This window comes from Camelus bactrianus, chromosome 9 (genome assembly GCF_048773025.1).
Source record: "Camelus bactrianus isolate YW-2024 breed Bactrian camel chromosome 9, ASM4877302v1, whole genome shotgun sequence".
Lineage (NCBI taxonomy): Eukaryota > Metazoa > Chordata > Mammalia > Artiodactyla > Camelidae > Camelus > Camelus bactrianus.
This window is the reverse complement of record NC_133547.1, coordinates 40220537-40246027: the sequence shown is the minus strand read 5'-3', so window position 1 is coordinate 40246027 and position 25491 is coordinate 40220537. Positions and strand designations below refer to the sequence as shown.

The window sequence follows — 25491 nt, the reverse complement described above, 5'->3', positions numbered from 1 at the left end:
AACATAAAAACATCCGTTGGCTCCCAGGTGCTCCTGAGTATTTCAAAGACTTGGGGAGAAAACGGGGACAGGGCAGGGGTAAGTGGCAGGAACGGGGGAGGAACCCTCAGACTGGGAGTTGGGATCCTCCAACTGCTGCTGCCCCTCCAGTTCCCTGCTAGGAATCGTGCAGGCACGCGCATGTGCATGTGTGTGTTGGGGACGTTGGGGATGGAATGACCAGGGCACAGAGCACTCTGGGCTCTCAAGGGCAATAGTTGCAGAAGGCTGGGCCCAACCCACTTGCAGAGAAATAAATGTCTGTGGGTTTCTCTCCCCTGTGCACCATACCTCTCTCCCCAGATGCAAGCCCTCAGTCCTGGAATATGATGTCCACCATGGCTTTGATCCTGGACTGCCCTACCCTAGCCCTCGCCCTCGCCCAGGCAGGAGGAAGAGGAACAGTAGAGGTAGAAGCAGGCCCAGTGGAAGTTCAGGAAGGGGCCAGGCCTTCTGGAAGAAAGCCAGGAGGGCATCCAGGAGGAATGACTGAAAGAGATAGGACTAGGGAGGGTGGTGAGCATCGTGTGAGCATGGGGTGGGGGTGGGGGTGGGAGAGTCCAGCCACGGGCCCCCAGCTGGTGATGAACAGTTCCTGGTACCAGGCGGGCAGCCTCTGACCTCACCTGCCGGCAGCTAGGAGCCTGCAACCCAGACAAAGACCAGCATCTCTCCAAGAAATCCTCAAGGGCGGGGATAGAGAATCTACACAGATAACCAATCCATCTGTCCACCCACCAGCAGGTGTTTTAAATACCTGCCACAAGCCTGACACTGTGACAAACATACCAAATTTTCCCCAAAAGGCCCGCCTCTCCCTCTATCTAGGAGAGTCAGCAGGCACCTCAGAGCAGGGCCAGGCAGGGACAGCAGAGGGTGGGCATCGGGGTGTCTAACTTGCTGGTTCCCAAATGTCGTATTAACAGACCACAAAACCATTATTTAATGTTCTTAGCCTTCATTTAATCAAGTAAGGCCACTAAAGAAAAGACAAAATAAAGGTATTTTAATGTTTTTTTAAAAAATAAAGAGGGTAACATAAAAGACAGTACTTCCCAACATCAATTAGTGACAGAGGTTAAACTCGGGGTTACTTTGGGGGAAAATGACTCAAAGAGACACGAGGAGGCCTGCAGGGCTCGAGTCAAGTCCTGTCTCCAGTCCTGGGAGCACATAGAAATGTGCTGATCTGTACTCTTGGGTTAGTGCACTTTGCTCATGTAAGTCACATCTCAATGAAAAACAGCAAATAGAGACAGAAGTTGGACATTAGGCTCATGGAAGCTCATGGCCACGCTTCATGTATTCAAATTCTAGCTCTACCTTTTGGTATCTGTGTGACTTTGAACAAACTAGTTAACCTCTCTGTGAATCAGTTTCCTCATATCTAAAGTGAGGATAATAATTGTACTTACCTCAAAGAGTTCTTGGGAGGATTAAGTAAGCCAATACATGCGAAGCCCAACAGTGTTTGCCGTGTAGTAAGTGGTAGCCATTAATAATATTATTCCAACAAAGTGCAGCTGCCAACTTTATACTGAAATATAAAAATAGATTAAATGACTTCAAATTAAGAAGAGAAAACCTAAAATGACAGTTGATAGTATGAATTGCATTATACAACATTGCTTTCTTACACAAACTCATTAGTCAGATGCTCTATATTTGATTACTCATTCATTATTCAACAAATATTTATGGAATACCATTAGCTTCCAAAATTATTCCAGACAGTGGAATAAAGCAGTGAATTAGACACAGTCCCTACCCTCACGAATTTTCATTTTCATGTGGGAGACAGTCAGTACAAAAATAAGCAAATAAATAGATACTATAGTGTCAACAGAGGACACAAGGCAGCATAAAGACCAAAAAATCCACACCAAGCCATTGAAACAGCAGAAAACAAGACAAAGAGCAAATCTCGAAAGAAGTCAGGAGGGGAAAAAAAACAACTGCTTTGCCCACAAAGGAACAACGTGAGAAATACATCAGACTTCTCTTCAGACACCATGCAAGCAGGATGAAAGTGGAGTGAAATATTTAAAATGTTGAAAGAATTCTTAAAAAAAAAAAAAAGGTCTATGAACTCATCTACAAAACAGAAACAGACCTGCAAACATAGTAAACAATTTTGTGGTTACCAGGGAAAGAGGATGGGAAGGGATAAACTTGGGAGTTGGAGATTTGCAAATATTAGCTACTATATATAAAAATAGATTTTAAAAAACAAATTTCTTCTGTATGGAGATAACTATATTCAATATTTTGTAATAACCTTTAATGAAAATGAATATGAAAATGAATATATGTATGCATATGCATGACTGGGACATTGTGCTGTACAGCAGAATTTGATACATTGTAACTGACTGTACTTCAATAAAAATTTTTTTAAAAAGAAGGAAAGAATTCTTATCCAGTGAAATTATCCCTCAAAAGTGAAAGAGAAATAGACCTTCTCAGGCAAGAAATGTCAATAGTGATAAATCCTTGGAGGAAAAAGCAAGCAGGGTGAAGGGTTGGAGAATGGCAAGGGAAGATGCCAGCTTGGGGAAGGGGAAGTCAGGGCATCTCCCTAAGGAGGTGCTGTTTCCATGGAGACTTGGATAAAGGGAAGGAGCAAAGCAGGGGCCGGCTGAGGATCAGGAAAGCGAGTGCCCTGCGGAGGGAGCAGCAGGGACAAAGGCCCTGAGGCGGGTGGGTGTCAGAGGAGTAGAAAGAAGCCAGAGGCTGGAGTGTGATGGGCCTGAGGTAGAGGGGAAGGTGAAGAAGGGACGGGCCCGGGGCCTGGATGCAGTTTGAGTTTGGTTCTGAGAGTCAAGAGAGGCCACTGGAGTAGTTTGACCCAAGGTGTGATGCAATCAGGCTTCTGTCACGCAAAGATCACACTTAGCTTTGGTGTGTGGAGAATGGGGAGGCACAGGGAGGCCAGCTATGAGGTGTAATCCAGGCCAGAGACAGTGGGGACATGGACCAGGATGGGGGCAGAAGGCAGGGCAGGGGGTGGGGGTGGGAATTGGATTCTGGATACTGTTGGAAGGTGGAGCCAATTGGATGAAGGACAGATTGGATCTGGGGTGTGGGGAAAGGAAAGGGGCCACGTGGGTCTTTGGCCTGAGCAGCTGGAGAGGGGCAGTGTCTGTAGCTGAGACAGGGAACCCTAAAGAAAAGCCGGTTTGTGGCAAAGTCAAGAGTTCTGCTTTGCTTAGACGTGTTAAGTTGAGACATCTATTAGGCCTGCAAGTGGAGAGGACAAATGGACAGCTGGACATACAAGTGTAGACCTCAGGGGAGTGGGCAGAGCTGAAAATACCGCTGGGAATCGTCAGCAGCAGGAAGTAGGACCCGAACGCCCTGCTTGTTCTCACGCTTGGGGTTTTCTTATAATCATTATGGAAAATTCCCTGTAGCTCTGCTAAGAAAAGTGGAAACAGTCTTTCTAGGGTTGTCTCATTAAGGTTGGAATATTCTGGGCAACATCAGAGAAGGCGAGACCGGCACCCTGGTCTCCAGCAACTCCATGGGTCCTCTCCCCCTGGGCGGGTGGAGCAGATGTCTGAGGCCAGAACCACAGAGATGTGGTCAGGAATCAGCTGAGAGGGATGCTTTTAGGCTGGGGGCCAGAGAAAAATGCCTCCTGGGCAGGACCGCTTAGTGCTCTAGGCAGAACTGGAGACAATATGAGATGCTGTCCTGAAGAAAGAGTGAGAAAATCTTTCCTGTTTGATTCTCTCTCACACCTGATTACAATGTGCCCTTTGAATCAGAGCTGCATCTGGTCACTAAAAACTGTGGCCAATGGGACTTTAACATCCTCTAACACTGGCTGACATTCCTGTTTGAGGAAAGAAAGCAAACCTTAGACTCAAAGCCTTCCAAAGGCAACTCTAGCTACAATGTAATCACATTCTATACTTAAGTTTTATTTATTTTTCTAGCTACTCTCTGTTTAAGACAAGTGCTACTGGTGTTCCATTCATGGTAAGAATGCACAATGTCCTCCTAAAAGATATTTGAGTGCCTGTATGTGCGTGTGTGTGTGTGTTAATCTAAAGTTAGATGTTAACAGTCCAAGTGACGCTCAGATGTGGCCAAAATCATGAAGGTGCTACTCACGTGACTAAAGCCTGAAAAACCATGGCTATAAAAGATGCAGAAATGGAAATAAGGGCCCTGAGCCTCATATTCATACGTGAAGCTCATAATCACCCAAACCACCCAAGATCAAGGGCAGGAACATTTTCCTTTCCCTTTATAGCCCTGGCAGGCCGCAGGTGGATAACTTTTCCTCTTCCATGTTGCCTTTGGTATTTGCTGTGACTAGGTCTCACCAAAGGGGAAACTTCTCTGAATATACATTTCTCACCATCTCAAGGTCACAGAATTGACGTTACCAATGCTATTCCCCCAAACACTGCAAATTCACGAAACGTCTTCTGAATCAGCAAAGATTAAGATGTTCCTTTTAAATAAGAGCTGCACCTAATCACATTTCTAATTTATGGAGATGGAGGGTCTGGACCCAAATGTCCTCAAATGGTGCACTTCTCAAAAATAAGCAGTGGCTTTGGGCATGACTCAGGGCTTTGAGCAGTGCCCGCCCTAGGCCAGACCTCAAGGGTCTCTGTGTATCAGACGGTCCCTGCACAGCAGTGTCTGCCCGAGTCAGATGACAGTGACCATGTGGGGTCCAAAGACCCAGGCAGAAACTAGAGCTTGGGAAGAATAAGGACAAAAGATATTTAGATACAAGTCCTGCTGACCTCTTAGGACCCCATAGAAGCTACCAGGCCGCTTCCCTGGAGACCTCTTGGCCCAGCGATGTTATCCCCAAAGTAGGAACTGTGGGTCCTAGGTTCTCAGCACCTCCAGCTGCGGCTGGGCTGAGGGAGGCACAGCTGTCTTGCCCGAGGCTGTGTCTCTTGTGAAGGAGAAACATCCGGCCAATTCTATCAAGAATGTCAGTCAAAATGCAGGGCAGGACTCGGTCAGCTCAGCTATCCTGTCCAGCAGCTCTTGTGTGTCCTGAGAGCAGGCGCCTGGACTGTCCTCAGCCAGGACAGGGAGAGGCTCACATCCCAAGGGCTGTGGCCTTTGCAGCCCCCTCATCCCCACAGTCCTCCCCTACCTAAAGCCTGCAGCCGGGGGGAAGCCACAGGGACTGGGAGGATGTGACCTAGGATGTGGGGACCCGCAGACTCTGTGGAGAGATATGCAGAGGTGAAAGGGCAAACCTGCTTCTAGTCTCCTTATCAGGAGAGGCTGAGGGAAAGGGAAGTGGGCAGCCCTGGAGGTCGGGCTTGGGGGTCATGGCTGGGGCAGGGCAAGGCCCTGGAGACCTAAGAGGTGACCCTGCTGGGATGGGGGAGAAAGAGGAAAGGGTAGGGGACTGGAGCGAGGGCCTGGGAGGAACCAGCTGTTTGGCCATTTCTCAAGGTTGGGGCAGAAGCGAGGGTGGCCAACCCTCCAGGTTTGCCTGGGACTGAAGGTCTTCCTGGGGACAAGACTTCCAGGTTGAAATCCTGGATGGTTGGTCACCCGTGCAGCAGTCCTGGCTAGAGGACCAGCAGAACCAATACACACACACACACACACAAACACATACGTTGATGGAATGCCACTTCTCCCTCTCCCTCTCTTCATTCAACAAATAACGAAATGCCCACGCTATGGCAGGCCTGCTGCCAGGCACAGGGGGCTCAGCAGTGAAAGGACAGGCATGCCCCAGCCATCAGAGCCCGCAGACTGCTCACGCCTCACAGCTCAGGCGGAATCCTTACCGCACCCCCACCCAGCCAGCCCACCGTGCAGTGCCTCTGGCGCACATTTCTAGGAAGCTCTTTTTTGTCTACCCCACCCAACCCTGAGGGTAGGGACTGTGTCTAGTTCACAGCTCTACCTCCCACTGCGTTGGCCCAGGGCCCTGAGCAGGACAGGTGCTTAGAACATATCCTTGGCTTGAGGGGCTAAGGCACTGTGAGCAGGCTGGAAGTGCGGACACCACCGCAATCTGTGAATACTCACTGCCCCTCACGCACAGCACCATGTGCACACACATAGGCACATGAGCACACCTAGTCTTTGAGTGACATTCTTCCTGACCCAGCAAAGAAGGGCACCCACCTTTCTCAGCTGGAGTGGGAGGGGGACACACGGTGGGCCTATAGGCATATCGCAGCCTAGGCTAGGGAACGGTGGTCCCCTAGATGAGGGGGGACCAGAGCTGGCTTGTTCTCCTCTGGCTGTGAGGTCTTGGCCTCAGGCTCCAGCATCCTGTTTCCTCAGCAGTCCCACCTGCAAGGAGCTCACGGCAGTCGATGTATCCCACGTTATGTCTGGGGTCTTCATAGGGAGGAAGAGCCAAGCCAAGGCACCCTTGGCCTTGGTCCTCAGAGCTGGAGAAACCAGTGGGAACTCTGAGCAGAGGCTAGGCGTCTGGGGTACAGCAGGGACTGCTGGGGTGGGGGCGGTGCCAAAAGCGGCTAGGGGTTCCAGTTACAACTCCAAAAGACTCCTCTGCCCACTTAAGGAGTAGGGAACTGTATCACTGAAGTCATCCATGGGAATGTAAGCTTCTTGTAGGCAGGGGCTGTGTGCACTCATCTTCTTCTATTCCTCAGGGCAGTGCTTAGACTCGCTCCCCAGACATTTGGTTGATGCCAAAATCAAGCCTGCCCGTCAGAGATTGGCACCCCACTTTTCTGTCCTGCCCCCTGGTGGCATTTTATCATATTGCAACTCACAGATAGAACTCAAAAAGCAAGGGGTGGGATTTCTGACTGTGGCTGAGTTCAGCCCACTATACCCTCTATTTGGGCAGCCTGATCTTGGGTATCACTAAGATAAGGCCCCTGAGTGTTCTAGGAACAGATGGAATCTAGCCACTCCTAACCAGCTGAGGAGTGGGAGAAAAGAGCAGGGTTTAGAAAAACAATGTTAGAGAAAGTCGTAGCCTGGGACCTGATGCACTCTCTATCCACAGGCCACAGACAAACCAGGAAGGCATAGGACTTTGGATCTTTTCAATTGAAACTCAGGTGCCCAGAATTGGATCATCACAGTGTTTGGTTCCTGACACATTGTCATGCTTTCATTTAATCATTCACTTAACAATTTTTCATAATGCGTAAGCACCTATGAACCAGGGATTTCCTTCCTTCCTACCTTCCTTCCTTCCTTTCTTTTTTTATTTCTAATAGACTTTATTCTTTTAGAGCAGTTTCAGGTTCACAATAGAATTGAGCAGAAAATACAGAGTTCACACATAGCCCTCCCCACCCACACATATATATTCTCCTAACCTCAACATTCCTCATCAGTGTGGCACATTTGGTACAATTGATGAACCAACACGGGCACATTATTATCAACCAAAGTCCATCGTTTACATTAGGGTTCACTCTTGATGTTGTGCATTCTATGGGTTTTGACATGCATAATGACATGTAGCCACCACTATAGTATCATACAGAATAATTTCATTGCCCTAAAAATCCCTTGTGCTCCATCTATCATTCCTCCCTCCCTCCCTCTCCCCAAACCCCTGGAAACCATGATCTTTTTATGGTTTCTGTAGCTTTGCCTTTTCCAGAATGTCATTTGATTAGAATTGTACAGTTTGTAGCCTTTTCAGACTGGCTTCTTTCATTTAGTAATATGTCTCTTAAGTTTCTTCCATGTCTTTCATGGCTTGATAGATCTTTTTTTTTTTTACCGCATATATATTTTTAAATTTATGTGTATGTACTGTTCATTGTTTCTAGGAATGTTTAGAGCTTTAGCTTGTTAAATTTACACAGTCATCAAAGGAATAAAGCCAACCACAAAATAAGAATTAATTCAAAAGATACATACACTCTGCTATTAACAGCAACATTAGTTATAATTGCCAGGATATGGAAGCTTCCTAAGTGCACATCAATAGTTGAATAGATAATGAAGATGCAGCATATATATATAATGGAATACAACTCACCCATAAAAAAGAAGCCTATTTTGCCATTTGCGGCCCTTCATTCATTTTTTTTTCACTTCAAAAACTAGAATTTTATAACTGGCAGAGACATTTTTTCCATTACATCAAAAACAACAAAATACCTAGAAATAAACTTAACCAAGGAGGTTACCTATCCTCTGAAAACTGAAATGACACAAAGAAATGGAAAGATTTCTTGTGCTCTTGGAGTGGAAGAATCAACACTATCAAAATGGCCACACTACCCAAAGCAATCCACAGATCCAACCCAACCCCCATCAAAATACTCACGACATTCCTCACAGAACTAAAACAAACAATTCCAAAATTTATAAGGAACCACAAAAGACCCCAAACAGCCAAAGCAGTCTTTTGTAGGACTCTTTTTTTTTTTTTCTCTTTCTTCTTTTTGTTCTCTTTTCCTATGGTTTGATGACTAGAGAAGATCCTTTAACATTTGTTGTAAAGCTGGTTTGGTGATGCTGAAATCTTTTAGCTTCTGTTTATCTGTGAAGCTTTTGATTTCTCCATCAAGTCTGAACAAGAGCCTTGCTGGATAGAGTATTCTTGGTTGTAAGTTTCCCCTTTGCATCACTTTAAATATATCGTGCCACTCCCTTCTGTCCTGTAGAGTTTCTGCTGAGAAATCAGCTGATAACCTTATGGGAGTTCCCTTGTATGTTATTCGTTGCTTTTCTCTTGCTAGTTTTAATATTTTCTCCATATCCTTAATTGTTGTCAATTTCATGACTATGTGCCTTGGTGTGTTCCTCTTTGGGTTGATTCTGTGTAGTTCTCTCTGCACTTCCAGGACTTGGGTGACTGTTTCCTTTCCCCAGTTGGGGAAGTTTTGGGTTATTATCTCTCCAAAAATTTTCTCAGGTCTTTTCTCTCTCTCTTCTCTTTCTGGGACCCCTATAATGTGAATATTAGAGCACTTCATGTTGTCCCAGAGTTCTCTTAAACTATCTTCATTCCTTTTTATTCTTTTTTCTGTTCTGAAGTAGTAATCTGTCTTCTAGCTCACTGATCCATTCTTCTGCCTCATTTAGTCTATTTAGTCTATTCTTGGTTCCTTCTAGTGTATTGTTCATTTCAGTGATTTTATTCTTCTACTCTGATTGGGTGTTCTTTATATTTTCCAACTCATTGCTAAAAACTTCACTCTATACTCCTCTTGAGTTCTTTGAACATCTTGGCCATCATTACTTTAAACTCTTTCTCAGAGAAATTGCCCATCTCCTCAACACTTATTTCTTCTTCTGGGATTTTATCTTGTACCTTGGCCTGGGAGATAATCCTTTGCTGCCTCATACCGTCTATCTTTCTATGTATTTGTGGATTCCTTCCACAGGCTTTGGGATTATTATTTTCTTATTTCTAGTATCTGCCCCTGGTGGATGAGGCTGGACTAGAGGCTTATGCAGGTTTCCTGGCAGGAGAAGCCAGTGCCTGCCCACTGCTGGGTAAAGCTTGGTCCTGGACCTCTGTGTCTAGCGGCCTTTGTGGCTTAGGAAGTCTGCTGATGGGTGGAGCTGTGTTTCTGCCCTGTATGTTGTTTGGCCTGAGGCTTCCCTACAGGCTTTTGGGTGGGGCTGGGTCTTGGTGCTGATGATCCAATCAAGATGTCAGCCTCCAGGAAAGCACATGTGGATGAACATTCCCGGAATGTCTGCCACCAGCTTTTATGTCCCCTGAGTGAGCTGCAGCCATCCCCCATGTCCCCAGGAGACTCTCCAAATCCAGCAGGCAGGTCTGGCCCAGGTTCCTATGAAATCACTGCCTCTGCCCTTGGATCTGGCACACACGAGTTTCCATGTACGCTTCTCAAGCGAATGAAGTCTCTGTTTCCCCCAGTCCCGTGAGGCTCCCAGAGCCAAGCCCCCATGGCCTTCAAAACCAGATGTCCTGGGGTCTCCTTCTCTTCTCAATGCCAGGACCGAAGCTAGGGAGCCTGACGTGGGGCTCAGAGCTCTCACTCCTGTGGGAGGGCCTCTATGACTTAACAAATCTTCAGCTTGTGGGTCGCCCACCCCGGGGGTATGGAGCTCAATTATATCGCGAGCACACCCCTCCTACCGTCCTGCTGTGGTTCCCTCTTTTATGTTTCCAGTTGCAGAAGATCTTTTTTGCTAGATTCCAGTCTTTTTCAATGGTTATTTAGCTTTCAGTTGTGGTTTCGTTGTAGTCGCGAGGAGAGGCAAGCTCCTGGTCCTACCGCTCCGCCCTCTTGACCAGAACTCTTTCTTTCTTTCTTTCGTTCTAAGCAGTAGAGCCCCGCTTTACTTCTAAAGGAAATGTCATAGGAACCTCAGTATATGAAAAGTGGGACAGCTCTGGCTGCAGTAGGGGGTGGGGGCTGGCTGCTGCCTGCTTGGCTTCCCCTTTCATTGTCTCAGTGCCCCTGAGTAGCCCCTCAGAATTCTGCAGAACAATGATCTATACCACTGTGCTCTAGGCCCAGGAGGGCAGGAACATGTCTCCTCCATTCCTATGCCCCAGTGCCCAGCACATGCCCAGTTTGGTGCCCTGTTTCAACAAATGTTGGGTGAACTGAATTGAATGAGAGAATCTTGCTCCAATAACTACCCAGGCCTGATTTGGGGAGAGGGCACCAAAAACTGCCTCTCCCTCCAAACTTCTCCCTCGTCAGTCTACCACGGTGCCTACTGTTCCCCATTACCAGGCAGTCTAACCCTGTACATTCTCCAGATGCTACCTCCTCCATGAAGCTTTCCCAGATGTGCCCAGCCATCGTCATCGTGCTGCCTTTGACTGCTGCGGCCACTTTATTACACCTCTTTTTTGCATTCTTCACATGCACTCAGCCCTCAACACAAGTTATTTGCATACATGTCCCATTTCCCCAACAGCGCTGATGCTGCTCTCCTTACAGGCAGAACATAGTAGATTGAGGTTTGCTTCCATCACAGTGCATTCGAACAGTAATATTCAATATATTTGTTTGAGGAGGAAGGAAAGTCTCCTGATACCCTCAAGGACACTGTGTCTCCAGAAGGGCCTGTTAAAATTCTCTAAGAGGGGCACCTGGAATCAATTTGCCCTACTAAGACATGAGTGTGGAGCGGTTTCTCGACTTCACAAACTGTCACCAAGCAGAGAGCATGGAAGGCGATCCAAAACAGGGAAGTTTGGGTGGAAAAAAGACATCTCAAGCCACACTAGTGCCAGAGCTATGTGTCCCTGGCCCTGGGAGGATTCAGAAAGTGTGGCCAAGGAAGACCTGGAGGAAGGGGGCGCTCTTGCAGAGAGAGGGGCTGGAGGAGGGTCCCAGGTCCTGCCACACTTGAGTTTGCCTCCCCATGCCTGTCTCCAGTGCCAGGCAGGCTGGGACAGGAGGACTGGTTCCCTTTTTCTCTCCCAGAACATCTGGGTCTGCATCAGACATAACGATCTGGTAAAGAAAATTGTTATGGAAATATGTAACCGTGAGACGTTATCAAAGGCGTCTTTAAAGTCCCTTTTCAACCCCCAGCCGGGTGGAGGGGATTGGAAATTGAAAAACTGGGAGACGATTACAGGACCATCAAAGTGGCCGAAATTCAATCCAATCTGCAGGTTTAAGGATGGCTAGCAGATCCCTGCCCCAGCCCACGAGGCTGCAAACCCACTGTTTAAAAACCAAATCAACGGCATCATCAGATCCGGGTCTGGAGCAAACAAACGGCGCCCACAAAGGCTTCCCTGGATTTCCCTTGCGTTGGGGAAATCTGAGAAGTGAGGCCCTGGGGAGGTGCCTAGCCCTGGGAAGGCTCCCAGCTTCCAAAGCTTCTATCTTCTCCTCCCCACCCCACCCCACCCCACCCCCAGTCTGGGCTCCAGTTCTTTGTCTCTCCATCCTTCCTGATGCCTTTCTTCTACATCTTTTTGTGCCGACTCTTTCTCCTTCCATCTGTCTTTCTTCTCCTTCCATCTCTCTTTATATATGTCTTGTCCTAACTGTTCTATCTCTCGCTCCTTTCCCTGTTTCCCTCTCCTAATCTGTCTTTTTGTGACATTTCCATCCCTTTGTTGTGAATTTCCATCCCTTTTGTGTCTTTCAGCACTGCATCTGTCTCTCTACATTTTGTCTTCTTTCTCTCTTTCATTCTCTTTCTTTCTCTCTTTCTTTCTTTCTCTCTTTTTCTTTCTCTCTTTCTTTCTTTCTTTCTCTCTCTCTTTCTTTCTCTCTTTCTCTTTCTCTCTTTCTTTCTTTCTTTCTTTCACAGCAACAACCTCTTTTCCTTGGCCTTTCTTTAATTTTTCTGCCCTTTTTCTTCTTCTGAATTTCCTGTAATTTCAGACTATGTATGAGGTGAACTCCTCCTTGGCTGGTTTATGCACCGTTATGAGTCCTGGGTATTTCTCCCAGGTGTCCAAACACAAACGGCCCTCCATGCGTGCCCATCCAGGAACTCTCGTCCCAAAGTCCATCACCATGAACTGTCCGTGGCGGCAAGATTACTGTGCCAGCATACGCAGGCACACAAAACGGACATGTGGTTTTACCTATGAGCAGGCTCTGCAGACATGGAAATTTATGTCTGGAAGGGTGGAATGCTACAGCACATAAAACTGATACACGCAGAGAACGTCGGTAATTTACAATTCTTTTTTATGTGGAGTGAGAGAAAGAGACTATAATTTTGCTACTAATAAAGTTCACCATATTTATCCTCAAGATGTGAGGGTTTATCTTCATTCATATTTCTTGTGGTCGTATGGCTCTGTTAGATTGAAGGTTTATAATTAGAAAAGAGCTCAATTCTCACCTCTCATTGGAAACACCCGGGAGTTTCATTCCGCCCCGCAAAAATTGCCAGTGACCACGAGAAGAAAGCTCCATTTAGTCATTTATCTTAGAAGAATCGTTCTGGAAACGCAAGGGGAAGCACACACACATATGTTTATGGAAGAAAGGAATGGAGAAAGGGCAGGAGAAAACGAAAGCAAACGCACGGTCCGCGCGGCAAGAACCCCGGGAAGGCGCGGAAGCCCGCGCGGCTCCGCGCGCGCAAACGACCGAAAGCGGCAAATCGCTGTGGGGCAGCTCACCACGGCCGGCCCGCTGCCCGGACCAGAGCGGGCCGCGCGCTGCAGCGGTGGGTTCGGAGCAGCCGGCACCCGCCCGCCTGTCCGCCGCCCGTTGGGCTTTCGGTCCGTCGCGGACCCTTCTCGCTGCGCTCCCGGCTCGCGCGTTTTCTCTGCCCGCCGCCTCCGGCTCGGCTCCGGGAGAGCCTGGCTGCGCAGCAGACAACCTGCGGACTGCTGTCAATTCAGCAGGCCCTAGGTTCACGGGCACCGCGCCGGTTCCGTTCGCCTGCGCCCCGGCGGGTCTCAGGCCCCGCGCTGCGGTGATGGAATACTTGGCCCGGTTGGAGAGAAGAACGCGCGGACGGCCGAGGGCTCGACCCCCGGGGCCCCTGAGCCCCAAGGTCCCCGGCAATCGGGGAAGAAACCAACCGCCTGTTCCCTTTGATCTGGTTTTATAGAGATTTGATGTTGACATTAAACTTTGAATGCTTTTATCTATTTCAATCTCTCATTCCCATTTTGGGAGGGGATTCCTGTGCCAGCGCGACAATTTCTAACGGATAGCGAAGGCACCGGGATCAACGGGCCCGGTAGCATGACAGTGGGGGGTGGGGGCGACGCTGGGCGCTGCCACCTACCCACATCCACGCGCAGCCCCCGCTCGCCCCACGTATCCCTCCTTCCCCACACTCGCGCCCCAGGCCATTCTCTCCGCCACGCCAGCGCGGGAGGCCGCGCCAAGGTTGAGAAGCGACCGGGAAACAGGAGCTCCGGGAGGCGCAGGGCGCGGAGCGGGAGAGGAACTGGGAGCCTCCGCCCCAAATCCGTTCTCCCTCCGCAGCCCCTGTATCCATGCCGAGAGACTCAATTACTTTCAGGTGTGGACCACTAAATAAAATAAATCTTCCGGGGGCAGGAGGGGCCTAACTCAAATCAGAGGACTTCGCGTTCATAAAGAGGGGCTTCTCTAAAATCCTGTATGATTGGGGAGATGGAGAGGGGATAGAAACAATCGAGAATAGAGCATAGAGGTCTCTTTCTGGGATGATTCTATCAGTGGTCCCGTTGGGGGACCTGGACAGCCTCTCTGTGTGTCTCTTTCGGTCTCTCCTTGGCTGTGTCTCTATCTCTGTTACCCGTACATCAGAACGGAATCAACCATTTTTGGACTGAATCACTGTTAAACTTGCTAGAGTCCTCCAGCCCAGACCGGAGACCCAGTGGAAACAAAAGCTTCTGTCTCTCCCCCCACCCCCACCCCCACCCCGACCCCCCACCTCCCACCTCTTTCTCTCTTTCTTCCTCCTCTGTTTCCATCATCCATTGCCCAATGTCCTCTTGATCTGACATTTCCAAACCTGGTTTTGCAACGCTCTAGGGAAACTCCAATTATCTCGAGGTCTTTGTGAAATGCTCACAATGAAATAAACTTTAATTAACTTTAATTATTTAACTGCAGGTTATGGACCCCTGACTGGGCAGGAGAAGCGGAGGAAAAGGTTGGTGAATCAAACAAGACATCCCAGGATGTCACAGCTCTCTGAAGGTGAGAAATACCAGCTTCAGAAATTTCAGGGCTCAGGAAAAGAAAGTCAAGTTCCCAGGAGGGCAGGGGCTTGGTTTATTGAGGTTAGGGGACAGGGAAAGCTGTCTAACAAGAGGTGCCAGGGACGCTGTCCTGCCCTGGGCTTCCTCCCCCTACCCTCTTGCCAGCCATTTCCAACTAGGCCTTGGAGGAGGATGAGAATGGGTTTCCCCCTTCCCACCCCACCTCTCTCCCATTTAAAATCCTTCAGTAAGGTCCAGTTTTTACTGGACAAAGCAAAGTGGTTCCTTCCTCTTTTGCTAGGAAATTCAGGTTACAGCAGAATTTCTGTATGAATTTTCCAGGAATCTGGGCTGATGTAAACATGCTATCTATCATGGTTCTGCTCTTTCAGAAGAGTTACTCACCCCAAAGTCTCGGAGGGCCCCTCATTCTCCTCACACCACCGGATCTAGGAAACTGCCTTTCTCCTGAGCTCAGGGACAGGAGCCCCAAGAGATGACCAGATGGCCGTGATGGAGAGCAACTCGCTTCCACGGCATCTGACAAGGGCCCACATGTTTCCCGGACAGAGAGCAAATCTGCCCCATTAAAGCATTACGCTGTTAGGGAAAACACTGTTGCAATATTGGAAACATGCTGGGCCCACTGTGAGAGCCGGAAGGAGAGGCAGGTCTTCTCAGGAAGGCAGAGAAGGCCAGTGGGCAAAACTAAGCCCACCACGTCCACCCTCACTTGGCACGGCAAACTGAGGGAGGGATTACTGACCAAAACATCCGCACGAAGGGAGCCTATGGGGCCGATGGGGCTGGTGGTGCCTTACAGAGAGAGCAGCTGGGCTAGACGACCGACTGACAGACCGACCTAGAAGGTGCTGGTGACCTAGGGGCAGCTGGAGGAACGTGACCAGGCTGCCTGGACTTGGGGCCAAACTGGGAAAAAAGTCTCCTTCCTCGAGCCTAAACTTTACAACCAATAACTCCATGGTTTGGGCCCCAGAGACACTGCTGATCTAAATAGTTTATTAACAAATGGAAAATATATAAACACATAACAATTGCCTCTAAGAAAAAACTTATTAAAATCCCCCCCATGTTATTTGCAAAATAAATAGCTGAGACCATATGGGTAAGGGGGGAAGTGGCTGTGTCCTAATTAGCTCTATGCTTTTGGCAAAAGTTCCCTCTCTAGGCCTCCATTCCCTCATTTCTAGATGAAGATGACAGCCTCGATCAGTGCTTCTCAAGCTGCAGACTGCATTGGTATCACACAGAAAAAAAGAAAAAATTATTAAAATAAAAATTGCTGGCCCCACCCCAAGAGTTTCTCCCAAGACTCCGTAGGTCTAAGACAGGGCCAATAATTTGCTTTTCTAACAAGTTCCTGGATTCTGCTGCTCCTAGCCTGTGGATCAGAGAACCTTTGGACTAAATGGTGTTTAAATGCCAAATCTAACATTCTGTTCCATCTCCATGCCCTGTATCTCCCCCTGACCCCCTGAGCTGTTTGGAACCAAATGTGAGAGGACCGATGTTTTTACACTCAAGCTTTACCCCATCATCAGTGCAGATAAATCTTTTGTTGGCCAACAGGGACTGGTCACCCTGCCCACTGAGGGATTCCTGCCCTCTCAGCACACGTACTCCAGTTTGAGTTAACCCCAGCTGGCTGACTACAGGGCCTGAATCTCCAACAGTGGCTAATGCTGGTTTCCCTTTGTACCAAGCAGGGCTGGGGCTAATCCTAGCTAAATCTCAAGCAGGCCTGCTGTGTAGACGGCTGCTTTCCGAGGGGTTGGCAAGAGCCCAGGGTCCATCTTTTGGCCCCTCCGTGTAGCCTAGTGTCTGCTAAACACTTGCCCCAACATCCGCGCACGCGCTTCATCACACACAGAGCCCCAGTCGTCAGGAGAACTAGTTTTACTTTGATGTACCTCTCGCTGCACATTTGTTTCAGCTCCTCTCCTGGAGCCATGGCCTTATTTATCTTCTTGGCATGGGTTCTTAGAATACTTCCATTCAGGCAGCAGCAAAATCACTCAGCTCCACTGTTTTACAAAGTTTATCAAGCAGCAAAATATCCGGTCTCTTTGTCCAATGGATCTGGTGTGAATGTGCCTATAGAAATCCCTTTGCCTAGACGTCCTGGAGTCTGCGTGTGGTTACAGACATCCTCCCCCGTGAGGACCCCGCAAAATCCAGGGCTTGCTGACTTATGCTGCAAGGGGCCCCCCAAGCAAATGCAGGGCTTTGAGGCGTCTTCCGAATCAGGAGACCCAGCCACACATACTCCACACGTGCACACACTATGTTCACCCTCCACCAACAGAGCCTCAGATGCCCACAGCAGACAAACAACCCTCTACACCCCATCCCAGTCCTCCAGCCTGGCATAGTGCCCCCACCCCAAAGGCAGGAGCAGCTTCTAAAATCATCACCGTCATCTTGATCCCAAAGTTTGAGAGCTTTGTGGAGAGAACCACCTCCCCTGCATCTGAGCACTCAGGCCCCCTCCAACTCATTTAAAGGGACCAACGTTCCCTAATCTCCACAGGTGGACTCAGAACAAGGTCTTCTCCGCTGCTCTCCCCACTACCCCAAGCATCTTTCTTGCTTCCCAGAAATCATCCCAACTCCAGCGCTCTGCTCCCTACCTCCAACCCCACATGAGGTCTCACAGCCAGGGCTCTCTGAAGGGCAACAGAGCCAGCAGACAGGCCCACTCTCACTCAGGACCTGGTATGCCCCCTGCCATCACCAGGATGGCACTGATCATAGAATTCCAGAGCCTGGGAAGTCCACACAGAGCCCTCCTCCCTCAGCCCCTTAAGGAGAGCCCCAAAGTCCAGCTAGTAGCCTGGCACTTTGCAGATACCCTGACTTTACAGTTGACAAAATGTACTGAGGGAAGGATCCCTTTCTGGATGGAAATCTGGCTCAGAGGTTCAAAATGTTCCCTGAAGCCTTGTCCCTGTCTGTCTCTGCAGCCGCATTCTCTGAGCTGCTGACAGTCCCTATACCCCATCCCCCCATATGGCAGTAAGTCTGGTCATTCCTTCCCAATAAATACATCATCCCTCTTCATTTTCTCAGCCACACCCCAGTCACGCCTTAGTCACCTCATGCCTGGACCACTCTCCTGTACGCTGACTGTGTCCCCTGGCTACCTTGGGCAAGTTACTTACTCTGTCTGTGCCCTAGTTTTCTCGTCTGGAGAAATAATGGTACCTCCCTCATAAGGAAGTACATAAGGTAATATACTTACAAGAACTGGCCCATAGTAAGTGTTCAACAAATGTTAGGTACCATCATTACTGCTATCACTGTGCTCAAGCTGCCTAAACTGTATTCCCAAAGCACAGCTCTCACTCTCCTGCTGAGTAACAACAACAACAGTAATAAGACTAACACTTGTTGAACACTTATTGTGGGCCAGGCCTTCTTCCAAGTGCCTCTCAATCCTCTCCAATGGCTCCCCGTTGCCCAAAAGAAAGTAGGCTCTGTTTTCTGCACCTGCCACCTTCTGGTCCAGCACAGCCTATCTGTTGTCCTGTCTGCTACTCCTTCCCCAAACCCTCCTGCAGGAGGCAGCCGAGTTCCCTGTGCCCAGACACACCCTGCCCCCTTGACCCAGGCTCAGCAGCTGCCCTCTTCCCCAGTGGCCCACATTTTGCTGGCCCTTCACCTTGGTCCTCAGGGTGTGCAGTGAGGAATCCAGGGATCGGTGGTGATGCACTCATGTCCACCCAGCAGTGTCCTTCTGCACCTGCAGGTGACCTCCGAGTGCACCAGCCCCTCCCTCTCACATCTGTTCCTTGGCAAGTGCAGCCTCTGTCACCCTTAGTGGTCATCTTAGAACACTGAGCATTGTTCCTATGTCCAGATCTTGTCTCTCCAGGAGAAGAAGTCTTGGAGTGGGGCTGTACTCCCTCTCCTCCCGCAATTCTTCCCAGCATGGTCTCTGCCTCACTGAGTGCTCAGATCCCCTGAATGACTGAGGGCAGGCGAGTCTGAGACCCAGGCAGCATGCGTGCTGGAGCTGGTGCAAGCTGACCAGGCCACCTGCCTGGGGCCCTCCTGGTTCTATCACTTAGGAAGTATATGTTAGCTTGGGCAACTTACTTCTTTTCTCTGAGTTCTGTATTCTCTTCTGTAAAGTAGAAATCATAATAGCTACCCTCGGAGCAGATTATCCAAAATTTTAAAGTGTAGATGCCTAGTTCAGACCTAACTCCCAGTGGGCTCTCCACACCATCTCCCTTCCCCATCACTCAGTTGAAGGTCTAAGGCCAGGGTTCCCTCTGCTACACTGACAGCAATGTGAGTAGGGAATCTGAATACCCTTCTCACATTAGAGGTGAGTCTGCTTTCTTCCTTCACCCACATGAATGAAGAGCCCCCGTGGAGCCTGGATATCAGCTCACTGTTTTGATGGAGCGCCCTAGGAGTTTGCCTGCCATGACAACTGAACACTTGGGATACAGAAAACAACAGGGCACGTGTTGTCCCATTCGGGGACCTCCCCAGTGTCCCTCAGGGCAGGCAGTGTGGCTCTCACTGCCCAGTGGGCCTTGCCACTTGCCTGCCAGGCACTCCGACATGCCCCTTCAGTTCCCCTCCTTAACACACCAATGTGTCCACTCCTCCAGACCCAACATCTGGCATTCAAGCCCTGCCTTTGGGGTCAGGCAAACTGGGTTTGAATCCCAGCGGCACTCAGCAATAGGGGGATATGGGCAGTTCTCTGAACCAGTCTGTGGTCACCAGCCTCCAGAGCAGCCCCTGAGGAGCCACACTGTGGAATCCTCTCCTGCACAAAACAAGGACTGATTTGTATGGCAGTAGAATACGGCAGCAGTAATGGTATGTGAGTTCCCAGGCTGAGCCATAGAACAGCACCTCAGTTTCCCCTTGGTCTCTTGGGTCATTTGTCATTTGCTCACTTACCGTGAGCTGGAGGTTATGAGGACCCGCAAGCAGCCACGGGGAGAAGCCCACATGGGGAGGAACTGAGGCCTCCCATCAACAGCCAACACCAACCTGCCAACGATGTGAGTGGGCCACCTTGGAAGCAAACCCTCCAGGCCATGTCAGTCTTCAGAATACTGTAGCCCGGCCAATGTCTGACTTGGGGTCATGAGGCACCCAAGACAGAACACTCAGCCAAGATGCTCCTGCATCCCTGACCCACAGTCATTGACTATTGTTGTTTTATTCTATTAATTTTGGGGGTGAGTTGTTATGCAGCATTAAACAACTAATACACAGACCAATCTCAGTTTATTCATTTTGTAAAATGGGAATATTCATACCGACTTTATAACACGGTAAAGATGATATGAGATGGTGCTTGCCTGGCACGCTGTAGGTGTTCTCTGGGTGGTGGGTACTATTTTTATTAACCATCCTGCTCCCTTTCCTTCTCTAGGGACTCAGAGAAGGCTGGGCAGAGGCCCTCCACCCTCTTTGCTTGCTTTTCTCCCAGCCTCTTATAAGGTTCAGGCCCAGTCTTCCCTCACTTCCTCCCTCTCTGTTCCTCTAGGGCAGGAGCAGACCCTAGGCTGGAATGGATGTACGTGTGACGTGGTGATGAGCTCCATCCAGAACTCTGGGGTGGGTCCCACTCACATTTCTAAGGGTGTTCAGGGCTGTGTGTTTGCATTTCCTTTGAAGGGCCCCAAATGTGATAATTACATACTTGTTAGCCCTGTAAAATAACAAATCTGGAATCTACCCTCTGGAACCAATGGATTTCCTGCTGAAATGAGTTCAAGGGGTGCCCTGACCAGCATTCCCGGTAAGAGCCGAAGCCCTGCATCACAAGACCACCCACCTGCCCGCATCACCACATCCCGCAGCTCCCCTGCCCCTCCGCGCTCAGCTCTCCACCTCATGGCTCCCAAGAGCAGATGTCCTTTCTGCTGTTATTGTCTTCATGTTTTCTTAATATCTGCCCTCTGGGTGTGGGTCCTGGGTTCCCACGTAGTGTTGGGAGACTTCTAGGGCCTGCGGCTCCTCCTCTACATCTCCCACTAGCGAATCCAGTGCTTGCAGCTGGACTGGGAGATGCTGGGGACTGATGCCTGTGGAGCCATCCTCCCCTCCCCTTGGAGTTTCCCTTGATTCCTGTGGACTGCTCCGCCTTTGTCTGTCTTCCTCCGCCCCACCCCAAACTGCCCAGGCCCCAGCAAGAGTCAACAAATCCAAGTTCCCCAACTTGGCTTCCTCTTTCTCAGCTCTGGGCAGTTCTCTCTGGAATTGTCCTCTCCCCTCGCCCCCCTCCATACACCCACCCCACTCAGCTCTCAGGATGCAACCTGGGAGCGGTCCATGGTCAGCTGCCCCTGCCCAAGGTTGGGACAGGTGCCGCCTCATGGCCCCCACGGCTTCCTGTGCTCTCCCGCCTCAGCACAACGCGCCCTGCTATATACATGCCTGTTGCTCTGTGTCTCTCCTGCTGGTGTAGAAAAGCCCTGAGAATAAGTGGTTTGTGTCTCTGAGTCCCTTCCCAATGTTACAGCCCCACTGTCTGGCACATGGCTGGCATTCAGTAAGTGCTTGAATGAATGAACATATAAAATCAATTGATCAAAGTGTGAAAACTGCCAGGAAGTCTAAAACTGCCCCCTTCTGTTTTATACTAAGAAAGAGTTCATCAAAAATTCCCGCACAAAATGACTATTCCTGACCCATGCCTGCACTTCCCACAGAACCCATTAACCTTCACCCAAAGGCTGTAAGGCAGACATCAGGGTGAATCAGGCCCTCAGGACACTGCCACATCCCAGGCAAAGCTCGACCTCTCTGGCCCCTGTTCCAAACCAACCCAACCCTAGGTAGGCGGGTGGAGAGAATGAGCAGAGAAATACAGGTTCGGGCGGAGGGGGGGGTGGTCAGGCTCAAGAAACATCGCTGTGAACACTGTCTCATTCATGCCAGAAGAGCTGAACTACAGAATCATTCCTCTCAGTTTTCTAGGGGAGAAACTGAGGTACAGACAGGTTAAGTCGATCTCCCAATGAAACGGATCAAATCAATGGAAGAGAAAAAATAGCCCCCTAACTTCCCAGAAATTTAACCCCAAAGCACAGACTTCAGGCTGGATTGTCAGAATCATAGCCAAGAATTGTGGGTATCCACAGCACAAAGCTGCTTTTTTCAAACACCCCCCACCCCTTTCTTTCAAATATCATGGGTGAGGAGGAAGCTCCGGATCTGAAGGTTTATTTACCATTCCTCAGCCTGACCTTCCAGGAAGAATGTCACTAATGAGAAACAATCTACTTGGGCTCCCCAACCCAGAATTTTCATAGGGATCAATTTAGGATTTAAGAGTCTAAACAGGACAAGAGTAGTCCCGACTGTCTTGCCTTCAAAGAAAAAAAAAAAGCAACTGTTCTTCCTGTCTGGAAGGAAGTTTCGTATATGTCAAACAAATATCAGATCTGAGGTTTCATCTTTCCCGTTGTTCCGACCCCTTTGGACATCCACCGGGAGAGAAAGGAGCACATTTGCCTTCGGGTGGTGTAGTGTAGGCTGAGGGAAGTTGGAAAGGAAAGGAAAGCTATAGTTCAGACTGATGTCTCCCTAATTCAAGAAATGAACTTACAGTTGAGGCTAGAAACCAGAACTCTGCTCTGGAGACCAGATTCCATTCTAATTCATATCCAAACTTTTTTTTTCCACTGTGAAGGAGATATTTCCATCCCAGCAAAGTGTACACTCCATGAAGGCAGGGGTCACATCTGACTTGCTCTCTACTGTATTCGACTACCAGCAAATGTCTGTCACATCGTGGGTCTTCCTACTTAATGAACGAATGAAACAATCAGCCAGTGTAAAACGGTTGCAGAGAAACAGCCAGTAAGTATCATTTCCATTTTAAAAGTAATTTTTCTCAGCAGGTGGAAAGTTTTTAGGTTTTTGTTTTTTTTTTTTTTTCATGATGGGACCTAGGATTATCTGGATCATTCTATCGGTCCATCTTACTGAGTCTCTGGACACAACATCAGTGACAAAACGTTTTTGTAATTCAACTGGTTATTAAACAGCACCAACTCACATATCCTCTTAAAACTCTGCCCCACATCTGGGGGTCATAAAACCTCTCAGGTGTTAAGACGCTCTGTTTCATTTGGTCTCGGCTTAGCAGAAACCACCCTCCACCACAGCTGGGCGTGGCGAGTCTTGGTAAACTGTCACTTGATGATCAGAAAGGCCATGGTTCAGCTCCACCTAGGACCAACTGTGTCCCCATCCACTCTGGTCTCAACTTCCCTCTCAGGAAGAAATTCTGACCTTCCTCTGGGAGAAGAAGGAGGTGCACCAAATGATCTCAGCTTTGTTATGTGACAGAGACTGTCGGTGTCGGGTGGGAGACCATTAATCTGAGCATAAGTTTTGGTTCTGCCACTAAGTGGTATTCACCTTGGACAAACAGCTTCCTTCTGGGGCCTCAATCTCTCTCTGTAAAAATGGGGGTAATCATTGTGCGTCCTTCCTGGGATGGTTGTGAGGGTTAAGTAAATTAACACATAGAGAATACATTAGATGGTGCCTGGCATACTGTAAGTACTATGTCTTAGCTATTATTTTTATTTGTAAAATTAGGGCCTCTGTGATTCTCTCAGCCCTCTTAAGAAAGAAAACTAAGTAACTCTGAGGTTTCATTTTTGGTTTTTTCTATGCACCTGCCCCATCAAACTGCCCAGACCTTATATGGATAAAGATAAGAGTTTGCACTAACAAGAATGGCTCTTCTAAGTACCCTGTTTTGCATGGTCCTGGTAGAAAACCCTCTCAGAGGGGCAACCCGATCTACCTACTCAACTGAAATGTAATCTGTGGTTTCCTGCTGCCTCAGCTCAGTTGGCAACACCATCTCGGCATGGAAATTAATTCTGGTCAAAGAGTGGGAGAATGGCAGGAGGGCCTTCTGGGCTTGAGAAGGGGTGTGGGTCCCTAAGTCTCTCTGCTCAGCCCCAAATTCTGGTCCATTCAGTCTGGGGACAGGAGCCTTCCACCAATTCAGTGATGTAACCCAGAAATCTGGGCTGCAGTTTCTGGATCTCTTAATGATAATAATAATCTCTTAAGTAAACATAGTTCATCACATCCATCAAAACAAGTGCTTCTCCAATATCCCTCATCCATGTGTGTGGCCCATTTTTATGATGAGTAAATTGAGGCTCAGAAAGGTTATCACCTGAGGCAAAACACTTGGCATTTAAGCTAGGCTGCTTTGTTTAAACTGTTGATGTTTTTCCTGTGTCATACTTCCACCTTCCACAATAAGCTGCTTGATTACTTTGTGGAACAGAAGAGGGATCCTGAACTGACATAACATATGCCTAAAACAGTCAACGATATCACAGCCCTAACCCAATAACTATTTTTTTAAATTGAAGTATAGTGGATTTACTAACACAATAACTATTGAAAAATCCTATCAATGGTCAAAAGTGAAACCACTGCAAGTTGGTTTCACAGAGCTGAGATCCACTGGATCCAAGAGAATGGATCCCCCTGGTGAGTCCACAGAGGAAGCTTGATTCCAAGCTAAGCCTCCCTCTTGGCTGGAAATAGCAGCCCCAGGTGCTGCCATCTCACTGTGCCAGTCTGCAGCCTGTGATTAGGGGCCCTAATGGCCATAATGCCTCCAATGTGGTGTTTAAACCAATAAGGCTTCAGAGAAGTTATGGTATGTTTAATAATGGCTTAATGACTACTTGTGAGATGCAAGGCTTCTGGTTCCTGTTTGGCCTTGATTTACAGCCCAGCTCTGGCTGAGGACAGCCAAGAAACCCCCCTCTAAGCCCCCAGCGGAAGAGGGAGGTGTTCACACCAGGCCTCTTGGATTCCTTTAAAAATTGAGAATTCAAATGAAATACAAATGATGACTCTCCACCCCTCTCGCTAGTCTCTGAAGGCACTGAAAATAAAATCAGTGTAACCCAGACCTAGAGGTCCCTCAATGCACAGAAGTGAGCAGGGTCCTAGGGCCCTCGGGTATTTCTGCAGCTTCCCAGTAGGGTGGAGGGTGTTTCACTTGTCAGAAATTCTAAGCTACTGCCCTAGTCCTATGCTTCCTTTTGGCTAGGGAGACCCAACACTTAGGAGATATGGTCCCACCTTCATCCTCCTCCAAAATGGCAGGCCAGGGGCAATAGAGCCCTGAGGTCTGAGCTGCAGACAGACTCTCTCCAGTGGGTCTCCAGGAACTTCATGCTCATTTGCCACTAAAAGGCATTCACTCCATGCCTGCTGTTCAAACACAAAACCCTCTAGGTACTCTTCCACCTGCTTCAGTGGTAACCTCTGCTGGACTCTGTTCAGTCCTGAACTGCCCCTGCGAGACCCCTGTCTTCTCTGGCCCTGCCTCTGCTTCTGAAACCCACCAGGAATATATAGAAAGACTCTGAGGATTGACTGTGTCCAACCTCCGCAGTCACATGAGGACACTAAGTGGCTAGTTCAAGGTCCCACAGCTACTTAATGAGAGTGCCCACCTCCCCAGCCCCCATTGCCAGATTAGAGCTGCTTCCACACAACACTCCCAATGACACTTCTCCCGGTGAGAAACAGAGATTTCCAACGGGGGTGTTTTTGCTGGAGGCAACGTTCTTCCTACTCCCAGAAAAGAGTTAGGTAAAATCCCAGCCCGGCCCCTACCTGCTCCCTGGCCACCATCCCAGGCAATGTCTAGAGACCAGGCCTAAAAGTATTTGTTGCGAGTGGAGGGGGACTCTACCCCGAACAGCCTCCCGCATCCAGAAGCAAGAGCCTCTAGCTATCAGGGCTAAGGGGGCAGCTCTAAACAAGGGACTCACCAAGATGGATAGACAAAAGGGACCCTGCCCTCCAGAGGGGGTGGCTCCCTCCCCCTCTTCTCGAGC

The 25491-nt window shown here is 48.9% G+C and overlaps 1 protein-coding gene across 1 annotated transcript in view; it reads right to left on the bottom strand.

The window, feature by feature from the left end:
• UBL4B (ubiquitin like 4B) overlaps window positions 1-25491 on the bottom strand; it is a 48538-nt gene that overhangs the window by 17441 nt on the left and 5606 nt on the right. The window contains exon 2 of the mRNA XM_074370135.1: window positions 1455-1576. The gene's annotated coding sequence lies outside the window, so the exon portion shown is untranslated. The remainder of the gene's footprint in view (window positions 1-1454; window positions 1577-25491) is intronic.